Here is a 17,094-nt window from a genome sequence, read left to right on the forward strand (position 1 = left end):
CAGGCACAAACACAGAAATATAGATCAATGGAACAGGATAGAAAGCCCAGAGATAAACCCACGCTCATATGGTCACCTTATCTTTGATAAAGGAGGCAAGCATATACAGTGGAGAAAAGATAGCCTCTTCAATAAGTGGTGCTGGGAAAATTGGACAGGTACATGTAAAAGTATGAAGTTAGAACACTCCCTGACACCATACACAAAAATAAACTCAAAATGGATTAAAGACCTAAGTGTAAAGCCAGACACTATCAAACTCTTAGAGGAAAACATAGGCAGAACACTCTATGACATAAATCACAGCAAGATCCTTTTTGACCCAGCTCCTAGAGAAATGGAAATTAAAACACAAATAAATAAATGGGAACTAATGAAACTTAAAAGCTTTTGCACAGCAAAGGAAACCATAAACAAGACCAAAAGACAACCCTCAGAATGGGAGAAAATATTTTCAAATGAAGCACCTGACAAAGGATTAATCTCCAAGATTTACAAGCAGCTCATGAAGCTCAACAACAAAAAAACAAACAACCCAATCCAAAAATGGGCAGAAGACCTAAATAGACATTTCTCTAAAGAAGATATACAGATGGCCAACAGACACATGAAAGAATGCTCAACATCATTAATCATTAGAGAAATGCAAATCAAAACTACAATAAGGTATCATCTCACACCGGTCAGCATGGCCATCATCAAAAAATCTACAAACAATAAATGCTGGAGAGGGTGTGGAGAAAAGGGAACCCTCTTGCACTGTTGGTGAGAATGTAAATTGATACAGCCACTATGGAGAACAGTATGGAGGTTCCTTAAAAAACTAAAAATAGAACTACCATATGACCCAGCAATCCCACTACTGGGCATATACCCTGAGAAAACCATAATTCAAAAAGAGTCATTTACCAAAATGTTCATTGCATCTCTATTTACAATAGCCAGGACATGGAAGCAACCTAAGTGTCCATCATTGGATGAATGGATAAAGAAGATGTGGCACATATATACAATGGAATATTACTCCGCCATAAAAAGAAATGAAATGGAGGTATTTGTAGTGAGGTGGATGGAGTTAGAGTCTGTCATACAGAGTGAAGTAAGTCAGAAAGAGAAAAACAAATACAGTATGTTAACACATATATATGGAATCTAAGGAAAAAAAAATAAGGTCATGAAGAACCTAGTGGCAAGATGGGAATAAAGACAGAGATCTACTAAAGAATGAACTTGAGGATATGGGGAGGGGGAGGGGTGAGATGTGACAGGGTAAGAGTGTGTCATGGACATATATACACTACCAAATGTAAAATAGATAGCTAGTGGGAAGCAGCTGCATAGCACAGGGAGATCAGCTCGGTGCTTTGTGACTGCCTGGGCGGTGGGATGGGGAGGGTGTGAGGGAGGGAGATGCAGGAGGTAGGAGATATGGGAACGTGTGTATATGTGTAGTTGATTCACTTTGTTATAAAGCAGAAACTAACACACCATTGTGAAGCAATTATACTTCAATAAAGATGTTTAAAAAAAATAAAAATAAATAAATAAATAAAAAACAAACAAAAATGAACAATACAATAAATGAAATAGAAAATAAACTAGAAGGAATCAAGAGCAGAATAACTGAGGCAGAAGAATGGATAAGTGACATGTAAGACAGAATGGTGGAAATCACTGAACAGAATAAAGAAATGAAGACAGCATATGAGACCTCTGGGACAAAATTCACATTATAGGGGTCCCAGAAGAAGAAGAGAGAGAGAAGGACGAGAGAAAATATTTGAAGAGATTATAGTCGAAAACTTCCCTAACATCAGAAGGAAATAGACACCCAAGTCCAAGAACTGCAGAGAGTCCAAGGCAGGATAAACCCAAGGAGAAACACGCTGAGACACATAGTAATCAACTTGACAAAAATTAAAGACAAAGAAAAAATATTAAAAGCAACAAGGGAAAAATGACAAATAACATACAAGGGAACTCCCAGAAGGTTAACAGCTGATTCCTCAGCAGAAACTCTGTACAGAAGGGACTAGTACAATATATTTAAAGTGATGAAAGGGAAGAACCTACAACCAAGAAAACTCTACCAGCAAGGATCTCATTCAGATTCAATGGAGAAATCAAAAGTTTTACAAACTAGCAAAAGCTAAGAGAATTCAGGACCACTCAACCAGCTCTACAACAAACGCTAAAGGAACTTCTCTAAGTGGGAAACACAAGAAAAGAAAAGGACCTACAAAAATAAACCCAAAACAATTAAGAAAATCATAATAGGAACTTACATATTGATAATTATGTTAAATGTGAATGGATTAAATGCTCCAACCAAAAGACACAGACTGCCTGAATGGATACAAAAACAAAACCTGTATATATGCTGTCTACAAGGGACCCACTTCAGACCTAGGGACACATACAGACTGAAAGCGAAGGGATGGAAAAAGGTATTCCATTCAAATGGAAATCAAAAGAAAGCTGGAGTAGCAATACTCATATCAGATAAAATAGACTTTACAATAAAGAATGTTACAAGAGACAAGGAAGGACACTACAGAATGATCAAGGGATCAATCCAAGAAAAGATATAAAAATTATAAATATATATATGCACCCAACATAGGAGCACCTCAATACATAAGGCAAATGCTAGCAGGTACAAAAGGGGAAATTGACAGTAATACAATAATAGTGGGGGACTTTAACACCTCACTTGCAAAAACAGACAGATCATCCAGACAGAAAATTACTAAGGAAACACAAGCTTTAAATGACACAATAGATCGGATAGGTTTAATTGATATTTAACAGACATTCCATGCTAAAACAGCAGATTACACTTTCTTCTCAATTCCACATGGAACATTCTCCGAGATAGATCACATTTTGGGTCACAAATCAAGCCTCAGCAAATTTAAGAAAATTGAAATCATATCAAGAATCTTTCCCAACAAAAACACTATGAGATTAGAAATCAATTACAGGCAAAAACTGTAAAAAACACAAACACATGGAGGTTAAATAATATGCTACTAAATAACCAAGAGATTACTGAAGAATCAAAGAGGAAAATTTAAAAATTCTTAGAAACAAATACAATGAGAACACGATGATCCAAAACCTATGGGATGCAGCAAAAGCAGTTCTAAGAGGAAAGTTTATAGCAATACAATCCTACCTCAAGAAACAAGAAATATTTCAAATAAACAATCTAACCTTATACCTAAAGGAACTAGAGAAAGAAGAACAAACAAAACCCAACGTTAGTAGAGGGAAAGTTATCATAAAGATCAGAGCAGAAATAAATGAAATAGAAACAAAGAAAACAATAGCAAAGATCAATAAAATTAAAATCTGGTTCTTTGAGAAGGTAAACAAAGTTGATAGGCTTTTTGTCAGACTCATCAAGAAGGGAGAGGAATCAAATCAATAAAATTAGCAATGAAAAAGGAGAAGTTACAAAGGACATCACAGAAATGCAAAGCATCATAAGAGACTATTACAAGCAACTATGTGCTAATAAAATGGACAACCTGGAAAAAAAGGACAAATTCTGAGAAAGGTATAACTTTCTAAGACTCAACGAGGAAGAAATAGAGAATATGAACAGACCAATCGCAAGTAATGAAATTGAAACTGTGATTAAAAATCTTCCAGCAAACAAAAGTCCAGGACCAGATGGCTTCACAGGTGCATTCTACCAAATATTTACTGAAGACCTAACACTCATCCTTCTCAAACTCTTCCAAAAAACTGCAGAGGAAGAAACACTCCCAAACTAATTCTACGAGGCCATCATCACCCTGATCCCAAAACCAGGAAAAGATACTACAAAAAACCAAAATTACCGACCAATATCACTGATGAATACAGACACAAAAATTCTCAACAAAATGCTAGCAAACAGAATCCAACACCACATTAAAAGGATCATACACCATGATCAAGTGTAATTTACCCCAGGGATGCAAAGATTCTTCAATATATGCAAACCAATCAATGTGATACACCATATTAACAAATTGAAGATTAAAGACCATATGATCATCTCAACAGATGCAGAAAAAAGCTTTTGACAAAATTCAACACCCACTTATGATAAAAACTCTCTAGAAAGTGGGCATAGAGGGAACCTACCACAACATAATAAAGGCCGTATATGAAAAACCCACAACAAACATCATTCTCAGTGGTGAAAAACTGAAGCCATTTCCTCTAAGATCAGGAAGAAGACAAGGATGTCCACTCCTGTCATTATTATTCAACATAGTTTTGGAAGTCCTAGCCATAGCAATCAGAGCAGATAAAGAAATAAAAGTAATCAAAATTGGAAAAGAAGAAGTAAAACTGGCACTCTTTGCAGATGACATGATACTATACATAGAGAGGCCCAAAGATGCCACCAGAAAACTGTTAGAGCTAATCAATGAATTTGGTAAAGTTGCAGGATATAAAATAAATTCACAGAAATCTCTTGCATTTCTATACACTAACAACAGAAGATCAGAAAGAGAAACCAAGGAAACAGTCCCATTCACCACTGAAACAAAAAGAATGATACTTAGGAATAAACTTACCTAAGGATGTAAAAGACCTGTACTCAGAAAACTATAAGACACTGATGAAAGAAATCAAAGATGACACAAACAGATGGAGAGACATACCATGTTCCTGGATTGGAAGAATCAATATTATGAAAATGACTATACTACCCAAAGCAATCTACAAATTAAATGCAATCCCTATCAAATTACCAATGACATTTTTTACAGAACTAGGACAAAAAATCTTAAAATTTGTATGGAGACACAAAAGACCCTGAATAGGCAAAGCAATCTTGAGAAAAAAAAATGGAGCTGGAGGAATCAGACTCCCTGACTTCAGACTATACTACAAAGCTATAATAATCAAGACAATATGGTACTGGCACAAAAACAGAAATACAGATCAATGGAACAGGATAGAATGCTAAGAGATAAACCCATGCACCTATGGTCAACTGATCTATGACAAAGGAGGCAAGGATATAAAATGGTGAAAAGCCAGTCTCTTTAATAAGTGGTGCTGGGAAAACTGGACAGCTACATGTAAAAGGATGAAATTAGAACAGTCCCTTACACCATACACAAAAATAAACCCTAAATGGATTAAAGACCTAAATGTAAGACTGGACACTATAAAACTCTTAGAGGAAAACATAGGAAGAACACTCTTTGACGTAAATCACAGCAAGATCTTTTTTGACCCACCGCCTAAAGTAATGGAAATAAAAACAGAAATAAACATCAGACCTAATGAAACTTCAAAGCTTTTGCACAGCAAAGGAAACCATAAACAAGACGAAAAGACAACCCTCAGAATGGGAGAAAATATTTGCAAACAAATTAACAGACAAAGGATTAATCTCCAAAATATATAAACAGATCATGTAGCTCAATATCAAAAAACAAAAAACCCAATAAAAAAATGGTCAGAACACCTAGACATTTCTCCAAAGAAGACATACAGATGGCCAAAAGGAACATGAAAAGCTGCTCAATATTGCTAGTTATTAGACAAATGAAAATCAAAACTTCAATGTGGTATCACCTCAAAACGGTTAGAATGGGCATCATCAGAAAATCTAAAAACAATAAATGTTGGAGAGGGTGTGTAGGAAAGCAAACCCTCTTGCACTGTAGGTGGGAATATAAATTGTTACAGCCACTATGGAGAATAGTATGAAGGTTCCTTAAAAAACTAAAATTAGAATTACCATATGACCCAGCAATCCCACTACTGGGCATATACCCAGAGAAAACCATAATTCAAAAAGACACATGCACCCCAGGGTTCATTGCAGCACTATTTACAATAGCTAGGTCATGGAAACAACCTAAATGTCCATTGACAGACGAATGGATAAAGAAGACATGGTACGGGCTTCCCTGGTGGCACAGTGGTTGAGAATCTGCCTGCCAGTGCAGGGGACACGAGTTCGAGCCCTGGTCTGGGAAGATCCCACATGCCGTGGAGCAACTGGGCCCATGAGCCACAATTACTGTGTCTGCGCGTCTGGAACCTGTGCTCCGCAACAAGAGAGGCCACGATAGTGAGAGGCCTGTGCACCGCGATGAAGACTGGCACCCACTTGCTGAAACTAGAGAAAGCCCTTGCACAGAAACGAAGACCCAACACAGCCATAAATAAATAAATTAATTAAATTAAAAAAAAAAAGAAGATATGGTACATATATACAGTGGAATATTACTCAGCTGTAAAAAGGAATGAAATTGTGTCATTTGTAGAGACATGGATGGACCTAGAGACTGTCATACAGAGTCAAGTAGTCAGAAAGAGAAAAACAAATATCGTATATTAATGCATATATGTGGAATCTAAAAAAATGGTACAGATGAACCAGTTTGCAAGGCAGAAATAGAGACACAGATGTAGAGAACAAATGTATGCACACCAAGGGTGGAACGTGAGGGGTGGGGGGTGGGATGAATTGGAAGTTTGGGATTGACATATATACAGTATTATATATAAAATAGATAACTAATAAGAACTTGCTGTATAGCACAGGGAACTCCATTTCACTGTACAGTAGAAACTAACACAACATCGTAAAACAACTATACCCCAATTAAAAAAAATTATAATAACAAACAAAAAAACTTAAAAAGGACGAAGTGAGAGAGTGGCATTGACATATATACACTACCAAATGTAAAATAGATATTTAGTGGGAAGCAGCCACATAGCACAGAGAGATCAGCTAGGTGCTTTGTGACCACCTAGAGGGGTGGAATAGGGAGGGTGGGAGGGTGACGCAAGAGGGAGGGGATATGGGGATATATGTATACATATAGTTGATTCACTTTTTTATACAGCAGAAACTAACACAACATTGTAAAGTAATTATACTCCAATAAAGATGTTATAAAAAAAAACAAAGAAAAGAAAATATGTATGCCATATCTTCTCACAACTAAAGGCTACCTCTTTTCTAAGTTAAAATTAATTAAAGAAAGAGATAGAGAGAAAATAATTGTAAGTTTTCTTTGTGGCAGTATTATATTCATTCCACTAAGGTGAAATCAGTAATCCCTGTACTTTTAAAATTTGTGAGTACCAATCAGTTATAATTTCAAAATCAATTTTTTCTTTACAAATGTTGCTTGAAATAGCCTTAGATACCATTTTCATATTTTTCAAAAATGGCATTTAATTTTTGAGACTATGTGTATACTAAAACTTTTCTATTATGTGTCATGCTCCTTCAATATCAAACTCTGGAGGAAAATTAAATATACCTACCAAACACTCTACAATTCACCCCAATATAATAACTATTTTCCTGTGTTTCAGATTGTTTATACTATTTCAAACCACTCAGGTTGTAGGGGTCATATTAGTCTTACTTTCACAATTATTTATTGAAGCGCTGTAAGGGATATGTCTAATTTTTGTTGAAGTCCAGGATTCATGCAGGAGAGTCATTGCAAGTGAAATCTACAAAGACAAGGCAGATACTAACATTTAGTGAGTGTTTTCCTGGTACTGGCACTGTTAAAATTCTTTTATATTAACTGACATAATCCTTACATAAGACTGTTAGGTATGTCCATTAAAAATAAAGAAAGTGAGGCACACAGAACTTTAGCCACTTTCCAGAGAGTACACAGAGCAGTAGAACAGGGATTTGAACCCAAGAACTATTAACAATCATTAAGCTCTGGAGTCTATATGTAATTACAGTCCTTAGATCAGTGACTCACAAACATTGCTTCTTATCAGCCTCCCAGAAGGAGCAGGAATATTTCTTTTTGGTATTTCTGATGTGAGACCTGGAAATCTGTTTTCCTACAGAAGTATGTCAGGTTATTATAATAACAAGATGGGTTTTGAAACACCTGGCTTAGGTCATTTCAGAAACTTAATCAGCACCAGAATTTCCTATGGATGGTACCAGTATTCTCTACCTCATTCAAAGGAGGAAAGAATGCATTTTCTAGTGGAAAATAAGAAAGATTTGGTTTCAAGTCCAAGTCTGGTCAATATAGAATGTTAGAAAAACTTCATTTTCTATTTGGGCCTGTCACTGGACTGTGATCATGCTTGTAACAAAATAGCTTCAACCAAGGAGGTCAACGGAAGGCCCAGACCAGCAATCTCTGTTCCACGATTAGTAAGCAAAGAATTGCAAACTACCACATTAAGCTTAAGCACCAAGAAAAGTTTATTTAAGCATAGGTACACTCTCAGAGAGAGAGAGAGAGCGGGCTGATTCTGCGAATTGAAAGCAGCATTCCTATACGGGCTTAAGGGGGCTTTTAGGGAGCATTTTGCAGGGAGGTGGGGGTGAGTGACAGGGGATCATTATTTGATTGACAGTCCCGAGCTATGTAACAAGTTTACTGCTGCGCATGCTCTTACTTTGAATCGCTAAGAAACGCCCACTCGGTGGGGCGGGCGGGCAAAGCCACATGTACATTTTATTATAATTATGGTATAATGAGTTTGGGTTTACTATAGGTTATACACCTGTCTGGTCTGGGCATGCGCAGCCCCGGGAAGTTCCCTCGTCTTACTGTGCCCCTCTTTATCAGGATAAGCTGCCCACCACGTGACTATAGTTTCACCTCTTCTGGGTGGGGTCAAGGGAGAGTCCCCAGATGTCTGGTTGTGTGACTCGATTTCTTCTTCTTGTCTTTCTCACCACTGTCACCTCCTTGCTGTTAATGTCTGACTAACAGGCCTAGAGTGTTTTTTCCCCACAGTCACTCGAGAATGAGAAATATGTGGTCTCTTTATCTCTTATCTGGGCAGGGCTCAGCTCCTCCTAGCTCCTGCTATTATCTTTATCTTGGAGTGCCTGTCCACAGGGGACAAACTCCAGCTGCTCAGCCTGGGGCCCATCTATCTCTTTCCTCATAACCCATTAGCTTGATGGAGTTACCTGCCCTGTTCTTTTAGGTAGAATTTAATATTCTTGTAAAGATAAGAGATTTGACAGCCAGGAGAATATTTTTCTTTTTTACAGGTTTTCAGAGTACCCATATGTTAACTGAATTTGTTCTTAACATGGAGAATAAAGCCTTTCCTAGTTTAAAATAACTATTCCTTTTACTGCTCAATTATGTTAATTTATAAACAGTTGACACCATACACTTGTGTTGTGTTCAACTCTGTTGGCATTTTTGATGTTTTTGTGAGACACTGTGAGAGCTTGTTTCTTTACTATTGTCATTTTCAAAGTATGATTATTAAAAAATGATGGGAAAAATAGCACTTTCATTCTGAGGAAATGGTGGTTCAAGTGAATATTTCAACCAAACTTCATTTTCATTTGTATTGAGTTGTAAATTTTCACTGAACTTCATTTCTATCTAGTAACAGGAATATCTTCAACCAGAAAACCATAAACCTTCAAATTGTTTCTGAAAAATGCTCTTTCATAATGATGGCATACCTCATAAAGGTCTTTTCACCTCAGCTTTTAAGTTATTTACATTGTCTAGTTAAAAACCACACACTTTAGGAAGGATGTAAAAGGCTAAGTAACTTTCTACCTAATGTTAAAAAGCAAAGTCTTCCCAGCAAAGGTTATTTTCTCTGTGCCTTTATTTACAGTAATGCTTTTTTATTCGTATCATATTAATTAAAACTAAACTTCATTTACACAAATAGACCATAAAAATAAAAGGAAGATTTTGACCTATACAGTATACTATTATATATTGTGCAAGTGAAATGTTAAATTATGCAATTTTAGTATGAAAAGTACAATTTTGTTTTATTATCACAGTTTTGATTGATAGTACATGAGTGATGGCTCTTGCCATCATAAATTTGAATTTTAAAACATTTTTAACTCCAAATCATGAAAAATATAGCCAACTAGAACAGATTTTCATATTTAGGAGTATGGAAATCAAACAACTATCAAAATGATCTAAGCTTTCAATATTATTATTTTTGTTGTTAATTATTTTAATAGCTTTTTTGTAACTGTTTCCGCTTAGAAACATTTGGGAAAATATGAAGAATTAGGCATTTCATGCTTTAGAAAAAAAAAAAAAAAGAAGGATATTCTCTTTACTGATATATTGCTCTCACATTGAATCTTTTACGTGATGATCTCAAAGTCTTTGTTTACTTAATTATTGATATAGAAAATACCTTATCAAGGTGAATTATTCATATTATTCACCTCTTTTCCAACAAAGCCTTACATTCTTTCAACTAAGGCTTCTTTCAGATTTAATTGATACATTTCCTGGAGAACAATAACATATTTCACAATATTGGGCAACTAATCTGTTGCTTATTAATTATCCATGAAGTTTGCTAAACACTCCAGGTCTATCTAAGAATATTAGACAAATAGGTAGTTGTTACATCACTGTTTTTCACTTGAACTTATTAACATGGCTTCTTCCATTAAGCAGGTTACTATTTAGGTGATAAGCTCTGATTTTAGTATAAAAAAGAAAAATTTTGATAATATTTAATTATTAAATTGATTTGTATAAACTATAAATATTATGCTAATTCAGAGAATGGTAACTCACTAAGGCAGAAAAATGCTTCATAGAGAAGCTGGGCATTGAGGTGAGCATTATAAAAAACAAGTAGAAATTGGAAGTTCAAAGAGGTATAACTTTCTCTAAATACAGTGAGATCATCTAAGTTCAATTAAAAAATGAATGCAATTTAGAAGTAGTGGAGACTATAATGTGATGTTTATTAACCAGAGAGGTAAACTATACTAAAGTTCACATATCACAAATATAAATTCCATTTGATTTTTAAAATAGTGAGCAAAAAGTGTGGAATGGTAAGACAAAAAATAGCAATGTTTTTACTTGCCCTGGTCAAAGATTTAGTTTTCATATATATAGATATGTAGATGTATAAATATAGATATATATTAGTCAGTTTGCTGGTATAGTGCTTCATTATATGCTAGGTAATCTCTATGCTTAGTCTGTATTAAAGTAGAGGAATAAGATAAAGGGTAAATGAGAATGCTTATTATTGAGCTGTTTTCTACTTCCTCCAAAAACAATGACACAGAATAGTATAGAAATATTCAGTGGTTACTCTAGTTGCAACTGGTCCTGTTGTTGTCACAGTAGATCCCTAGATGTCAACCCAAACAGATTAAATGTTAATCTAATGCAAAACAGAGACCTTCTATTGAGAATCAATGAGATTTATATCTTAGATGACATGGAAATGTTTCGGTCTGTGGGTTTAAGAACACGTATGCTCATATTATCAAGAGTATAATGACACCATGATCTCATGGCATTTCTAATAAGTCAGCTTGTGCCCTAGGAGAAAAAGCTAATATCTATACCATTTTCACTCAGATGGACTTTTCTCTCAGGTCAGCTATTGATATGTCATTCTGATTTTATATCTAGTCTTAAGAATGAACTTCTCATGAAAAGTATAGCTAAAGACTGTTGAACAAGCTTGTGTGGGATTTTTGGGTGGTTTCATCAAGGTTGGAGAAGCAGATGTTTCTCATGAATTGTTTATATGTTCAATTTCAGTTATTCTTGTAACTGAAAAAAAAAGTAGAAATCACATAATTCCTTGTCCTTCTTGTCTCAGCATCCTATAAGTTTCTATTCTTCAAATACATGTTAAGAATACTGTCCACAAACTTCCCCACAGGGAGCACTCTGGTTTTCACACTGCAAACAACCTAAGTAGAGTCAATAGTCATGGCTAGTTTAGAGTCCAAATAGTTGCATTCCTGATTCTTTTGATGACAGTAGTCAACTCTCAAACATAGTTATCAAAAACACCTATTATTCCTTGTTGCCCATGTGCTAATTAGAATGTTACAACCATTTGTAAAGATATTTGCATATTTGATTTATACACTGCTTATGGAGTTCAATGTTAAGTAATAAAAATAAATATCATATGGAAAAATATGGCTGTCTTTAAAAAATAAATATCTATGATATATTAAGATTAGGCTATCTGCAGACTTCATGTGACTATTTTCTGATATAATTTATAGAAGTTAAGTCTAACATTTCCTATCTAATAACTTTCAACCTGGAATTTGTCTTGTTTCACTATAATAGTATCACTATAATAGTATGTGATCTTTCATTTATAACAAATGTAAGCAAGTAGCAAGAGCTATAAATTAAGAAATATACTCATGAATTTTGACTCTACTCAAGGACTGACACATCTTTCCTCAGGAATCTTATTCTTTTCCTTATCACTATAATTCTACCTGATATTCAACAATAAACCAGTATTAATTCCCTATGTTCCCTTGATAAGATTTTAAGATTTTTCTGGGCTTATTTATGGAAACCACCAACATCTTATAAATGATATTATTCATTTTCTTGTGATTGAAATTCTCCCAAGTGCACCTAGTTATTTTGATTCTTTGCATATTCTTCAGGTTTTCTTTTCTGTTTCTGGTTAGCTTTAAATATGAGCAGATATTTGTTCAAAAAGTTTCTGTGAACAAAACATTGCTTTGATGATTTTCATTTCAGGCTTTGACTGTAGAAGTTATTAACAAGCAGAAATTTCCTCCAAACGCATTTCAAAAATAATTTAGAGCTTAAGGTCCAGAAAAGGTTCTGTAGACCCATCTCTACTCTATCCTGCTAAATACAATTATAAGTCCTGGAAATAATGCAACAACTTCAGGAGTAAAGTAAAAACAGAGTGGTTCAGTGCCTTACAACACCCCACACAGCAGAAGAAGGCAACCCCGGCCCAGCATAGCTAAACATTCAACATAGCAGCAGAAGATGGCTCAAGTAAGAAATTCCTCTCCTGGATCTAATGGAAATTTCAACAATAACACTAGACAGCCCTGTGGCACTGGCAGGGGTGAATCTACTAACAACAAATGGCTTGTATCAGGGAAGTCTTCTCTTTCCCCAAAGGCCTTTCACCAACCTATGAACACCAGTTGTCTGGCCCAGCCTTGGGAAGTGCCCTCCATCCCTGTGGGCTAGAGGGTCCTTTTGCCCACCTGAATGCAGCAGGAAGGAGAATTCCTCTGGAAACAAATAGCTTGATGGGATGACTACAGTATGAAACTCCCTTTCCCAAGAAACAGACACCAGGTATTTCAGCAACTCTACAGGGGCTATTAAGTAGAAGATCCTAGGAGAAGAAGTGGTCCATAGAAGCACTCTCTGTCAATGTGGGCCAGAGTATCCTATCACCCACCTAGAGATAACAGGCAGACCAGCCAAGAAAAGTACCTCTACCACTGTGGGAAACAGCATTGGAAATCACAAGAAAACAATAGAGAAGATGAATGAAACAAGATGAAAAAATTATAAAACTGATAAACCTCTGACAATACAGACAAACATAGAGAGGAGACACAAATAACTAACTTCAGGAATGAAATGGAATATTGCTACAGTTCCTTTAGTCATTAAAAGGGTAATAAGGGCATACTATGAACAAATTTACATTCATAAATTTAACAACTTAGTAGAAATGGACCAATTCCTCAAAAACTCACAAACTACCAAATCTCAACCAAGATGAAATAGATAATTTGAATAGCCCTATAACTAATAAGGAAATTAAATTCATAAATAAAATCTTCCTGAAAAAGAAATCCAGACCCAGCTAAATTTACTGGAGAATTTTTCTAAAAAATTTAAAGACAACAATTACTTCAGGTAATTTCTTATAAAAAATAGAAGAGACAGGAACACTGTCTATCTCCTTTTATGAGGCCAATATTACCCTAAATCTAAAACAAGACAATGACAGTAAAAAAAAGAAAAAAAGAAAAATTACAGGCCATTATTCTTTCAAAACTTAGACACAAAAATCTTTAACAAAATAGTTATGCTTATTATTCACAGATTCTGTATTTGCAAATTTGCCTACTCACTAAAAAGTTATTTGTAACTACAAAATCAATATTCATGGCTCTTTCATTCTCATTTAGCAGACATGTGCAAAGAGGTGAAAACTCTGAGTCACCTGATATGCAAATTCTCACCTAAGTTTGAAAAAGGCTTTTATGTCTTTTGTTTCAGTTTCATACTGTAAACAAGTGCCCCTATTGTGGTCTAATTAGTGCCAAGTTTTTCACATTTGTGTGTTTTTTGTTGGTGATTTCACTGTTTATAATGGTCCCTAAGCATGGTGCTAAAGAGCTGTCTAATATTCCTGAACCCAAGTAAGCTCTGATGTGCCTTACAAAGCAAATATGCGTGTTAGATAAGCTTCCTATAGGCATGAGTTGTAGCACTGGTCATGTGTTCAACATTAATGAATCAACAATATGTAATAACGTGTCTTTAAACAGAAACACACATAAAGTAAGATTATGTATTGATCCATTGATAAAAATCATGTGAAAAGAAGCTTAAATAAACCTAACCCTATATTTTCCTTAAGAGCAATGGTTCAGCATTTTCTAATTCAGAGGTTGTGGCAACTTCATAAAACATCAACTGTATTAGCAAATAAAATGCAGCAAAGTATAAACATATACCACAGCCAAGTAGAAAGAATAACATAGAACTACACACACACACAAACACACACACAAATAAGTCTGTATAAAACTGCTGAAATCTGAATAAAGTCTGTAGATTGTGTCAATGTTAATTTTCCTTTTGTCATATTGTACTATAGTTATACAGGATGTTACCATTGGGGAAAACCAGATAAAAGGTATAGAGAATCTGTATTACTTCTTACAATTACATTTGAAACTACAATTATCTTTAAAGAAAAATGTAATAAAATAACAGTAATTTGCTCCTCTCTCACTCTTTCTCATGCTCTCTCTCACACACACAATCACACACAAACACAAATACCTTCCCTATTTATAATTTCAAAATTTTGCTTTATGACTTTCTTGAAAGGGTTCACTTTCTTTAATAAGGTGCTTTTGTCATATATATTTATCCTACACTGATTAACTGTGGACCAGAGTACAATTTAACAATAAAAACACCCTTTTTCCAAACCATGCCTGGCAGAATGGCTCCTGAAAACAAGGGTGATAAGAAGAAGGGCATGTCCACCATCATCAGAGAATACACTATCAACATTTACAAGCACAGCCATGGAGTGGGTTTCAAGAACCGTGCCCTCAGGTACTCAGAGAAATCTGGAAATTTGCCATGAAGGAGATGGGAACTCCAGATGTATGCATTGACACCAGGCTCAACAAAGCTGTCTGGGCCAAAGCAATAAGGAATGTCCCATACTGTATCAGTGTGTGGTTGTGCAGAAATTGTAATGAAGATGAAGATTCACCAAACAAGCTCTATATGTTGGTTACCTTATGTACCTGTTACCACTTTTAAAAATCTACAGACAGTTAATGTGGATGAGAACTAACTGTTGATTGTCAAAGTTATAGAACCTCAAAACAAATAAACAAAAACAATAAAAACAATCTCAATGATTTTTACCAAACTCAATCAAAAAATATTTATATTTTGAAGGCAAAGTAATTTTCAAGGTTGCTGCAGATTTTAGCTTCAGTTTTTAACCTTGCTGATATTTATTCATACATATATATTGTATCCACAATTTTAAGATGTTACTAAATCTAATCAACTCAGTCAAAGCTACTGTACTAAACTTAGACTATTATCATTCTCATTATATAGATAAGAAAACAGAGGCTTAGAGACTTTTTGACTTGCTCCATGTCTCAAAGCTATAGACAAATAAAATTCTCTTGATTTTATTAGAAGATTTGCATTTCAATGAACAGAAATTCATTCTATTGGTAATAAATCTGCTTAGTACATGATTGTATTTCTCCTCTGTTTTTACACCATCAGATCATTTGGCTCTTAAATTAGGTAATTAAAAATAATTAGCTTCCTATATGTTTTTGGGGATGTCAGAGAGTTATCAATTTATAGTACCTCTAAGAAGATATTTATTCTCACAAATGTGTATTGATCTTTTTTAAGTTACCAAGCACTGTGTTCAGGCTTATTATCCACATAATAAGTAATTTAAGCTGCTCTTGATTAAATGAGTCTATAAGATAAATGTATAACAAATATATGTTTATAGCAATTCTAGGATAATATTTTTAAGAGAAGGAGACTAGAGGTTGTGTTATTGGGAAAAATTAGACCTATATTAGCAAAAGAAGTAGATGTCTGAGGAAAAATATATAACTAAATTCTATCACCTAAGATTTTTAAAAATTTAAGGGGAAAAATCTGAGTTTTGGTTTTAGTAGTAATAGAAGCATGGTTTGGGTACCAGGTAAAAGATTAAGAACACAAAGATTATGACAGAAACAGGTATAGGGGAACTGAGAATGAGGTGAACATAGAAAGAGGAGAACAGAGCACTACCGGAATTTCAAAGTTTAAGCAGGTCTTCATATACTAAAAATTTACAGTGGTTGAGGGAACAACAAAACAAAACATTGGAACACATGGTTAGGGAAATCATCAAACCAAGTTTTAAATACTAAAGATGAATATGTTTGGATATATAAAGACTAAACACTTTGGAAAAGTACCTGAATCCTTTGGTTGACTGTAATTTTTTCAAATTTTTGGTCCTTTTTTTTTTTTTTAATAACCTGATTTTATAATATTGGTAAAAATGTTTTCAGATGCCAAATTTATTTTCACGTTCTCAGGAGAAAAGGTTTTAATTGTCTTAGGGAGATTTGTTATGGTGCAACATAGTGGCTCCCATGATGGAGGATTTACTGTGGTGGAGCAAGATGAGAAAAATAACACTGATACCCAAAAGAGCACATGCTTTTAGGTCAACCAGCCTTAGTTTGAACCCTGAATCCATCACTTTCTATCCATATAATATTACCTAACACCTTGCAATAACAATCAATGTTAATGGTTATATTATTATCATCAGCATTGTTATATTTGTGATTTGTTATTATGCTAGGAAAAAGTTTGTGCACAATTGTGAAGAGTGTTAAGCAGGCATAAACTTCATCTGTCTGGCTTTGAATATAAATTCTCCCACTTGTAAGCTATGTGATCTAAAGCATGTCACTCAATCTCCCTGAGCCTCAGTTTTCTATTCCATAAAATGGTGAAAGTAATGAACATAACTTAGAAT

The 17,094-nt window shown here is 34.7% G+C and overlaps 1 pseudogene across 1 annotated transcript; it reads left to right on the top strand.

Moving 5' to 3' along the window:
* The first annotated feature begins 1,386 nt into the window (after positions 1 to 1,386).
* Positions 1,387 to 15,462, top strand: LOC309620752 (large ribosomal subunit protein eL31 pseudogene; annotated as a pseudogene). The gene has a single exon. The product of its transcript is annotated as a large ribosomal subunit protein eL31 pseudogene (transcript).
* Positions 15,463 to 17,094: the final 1,632 nt, after the last annotated feature.

This window comes from Balaenoptera borealis (genome assembly GCF_965194805.1).
Source record: "Balaenoptera borealis genome assembly, chromosome: X".
NCBI lineage: Eukaryota > Metazoa > Chordata > Mammalia > Artiodactyla > Balaenopteridae > Balaenoptera > Balaenoptera borealis.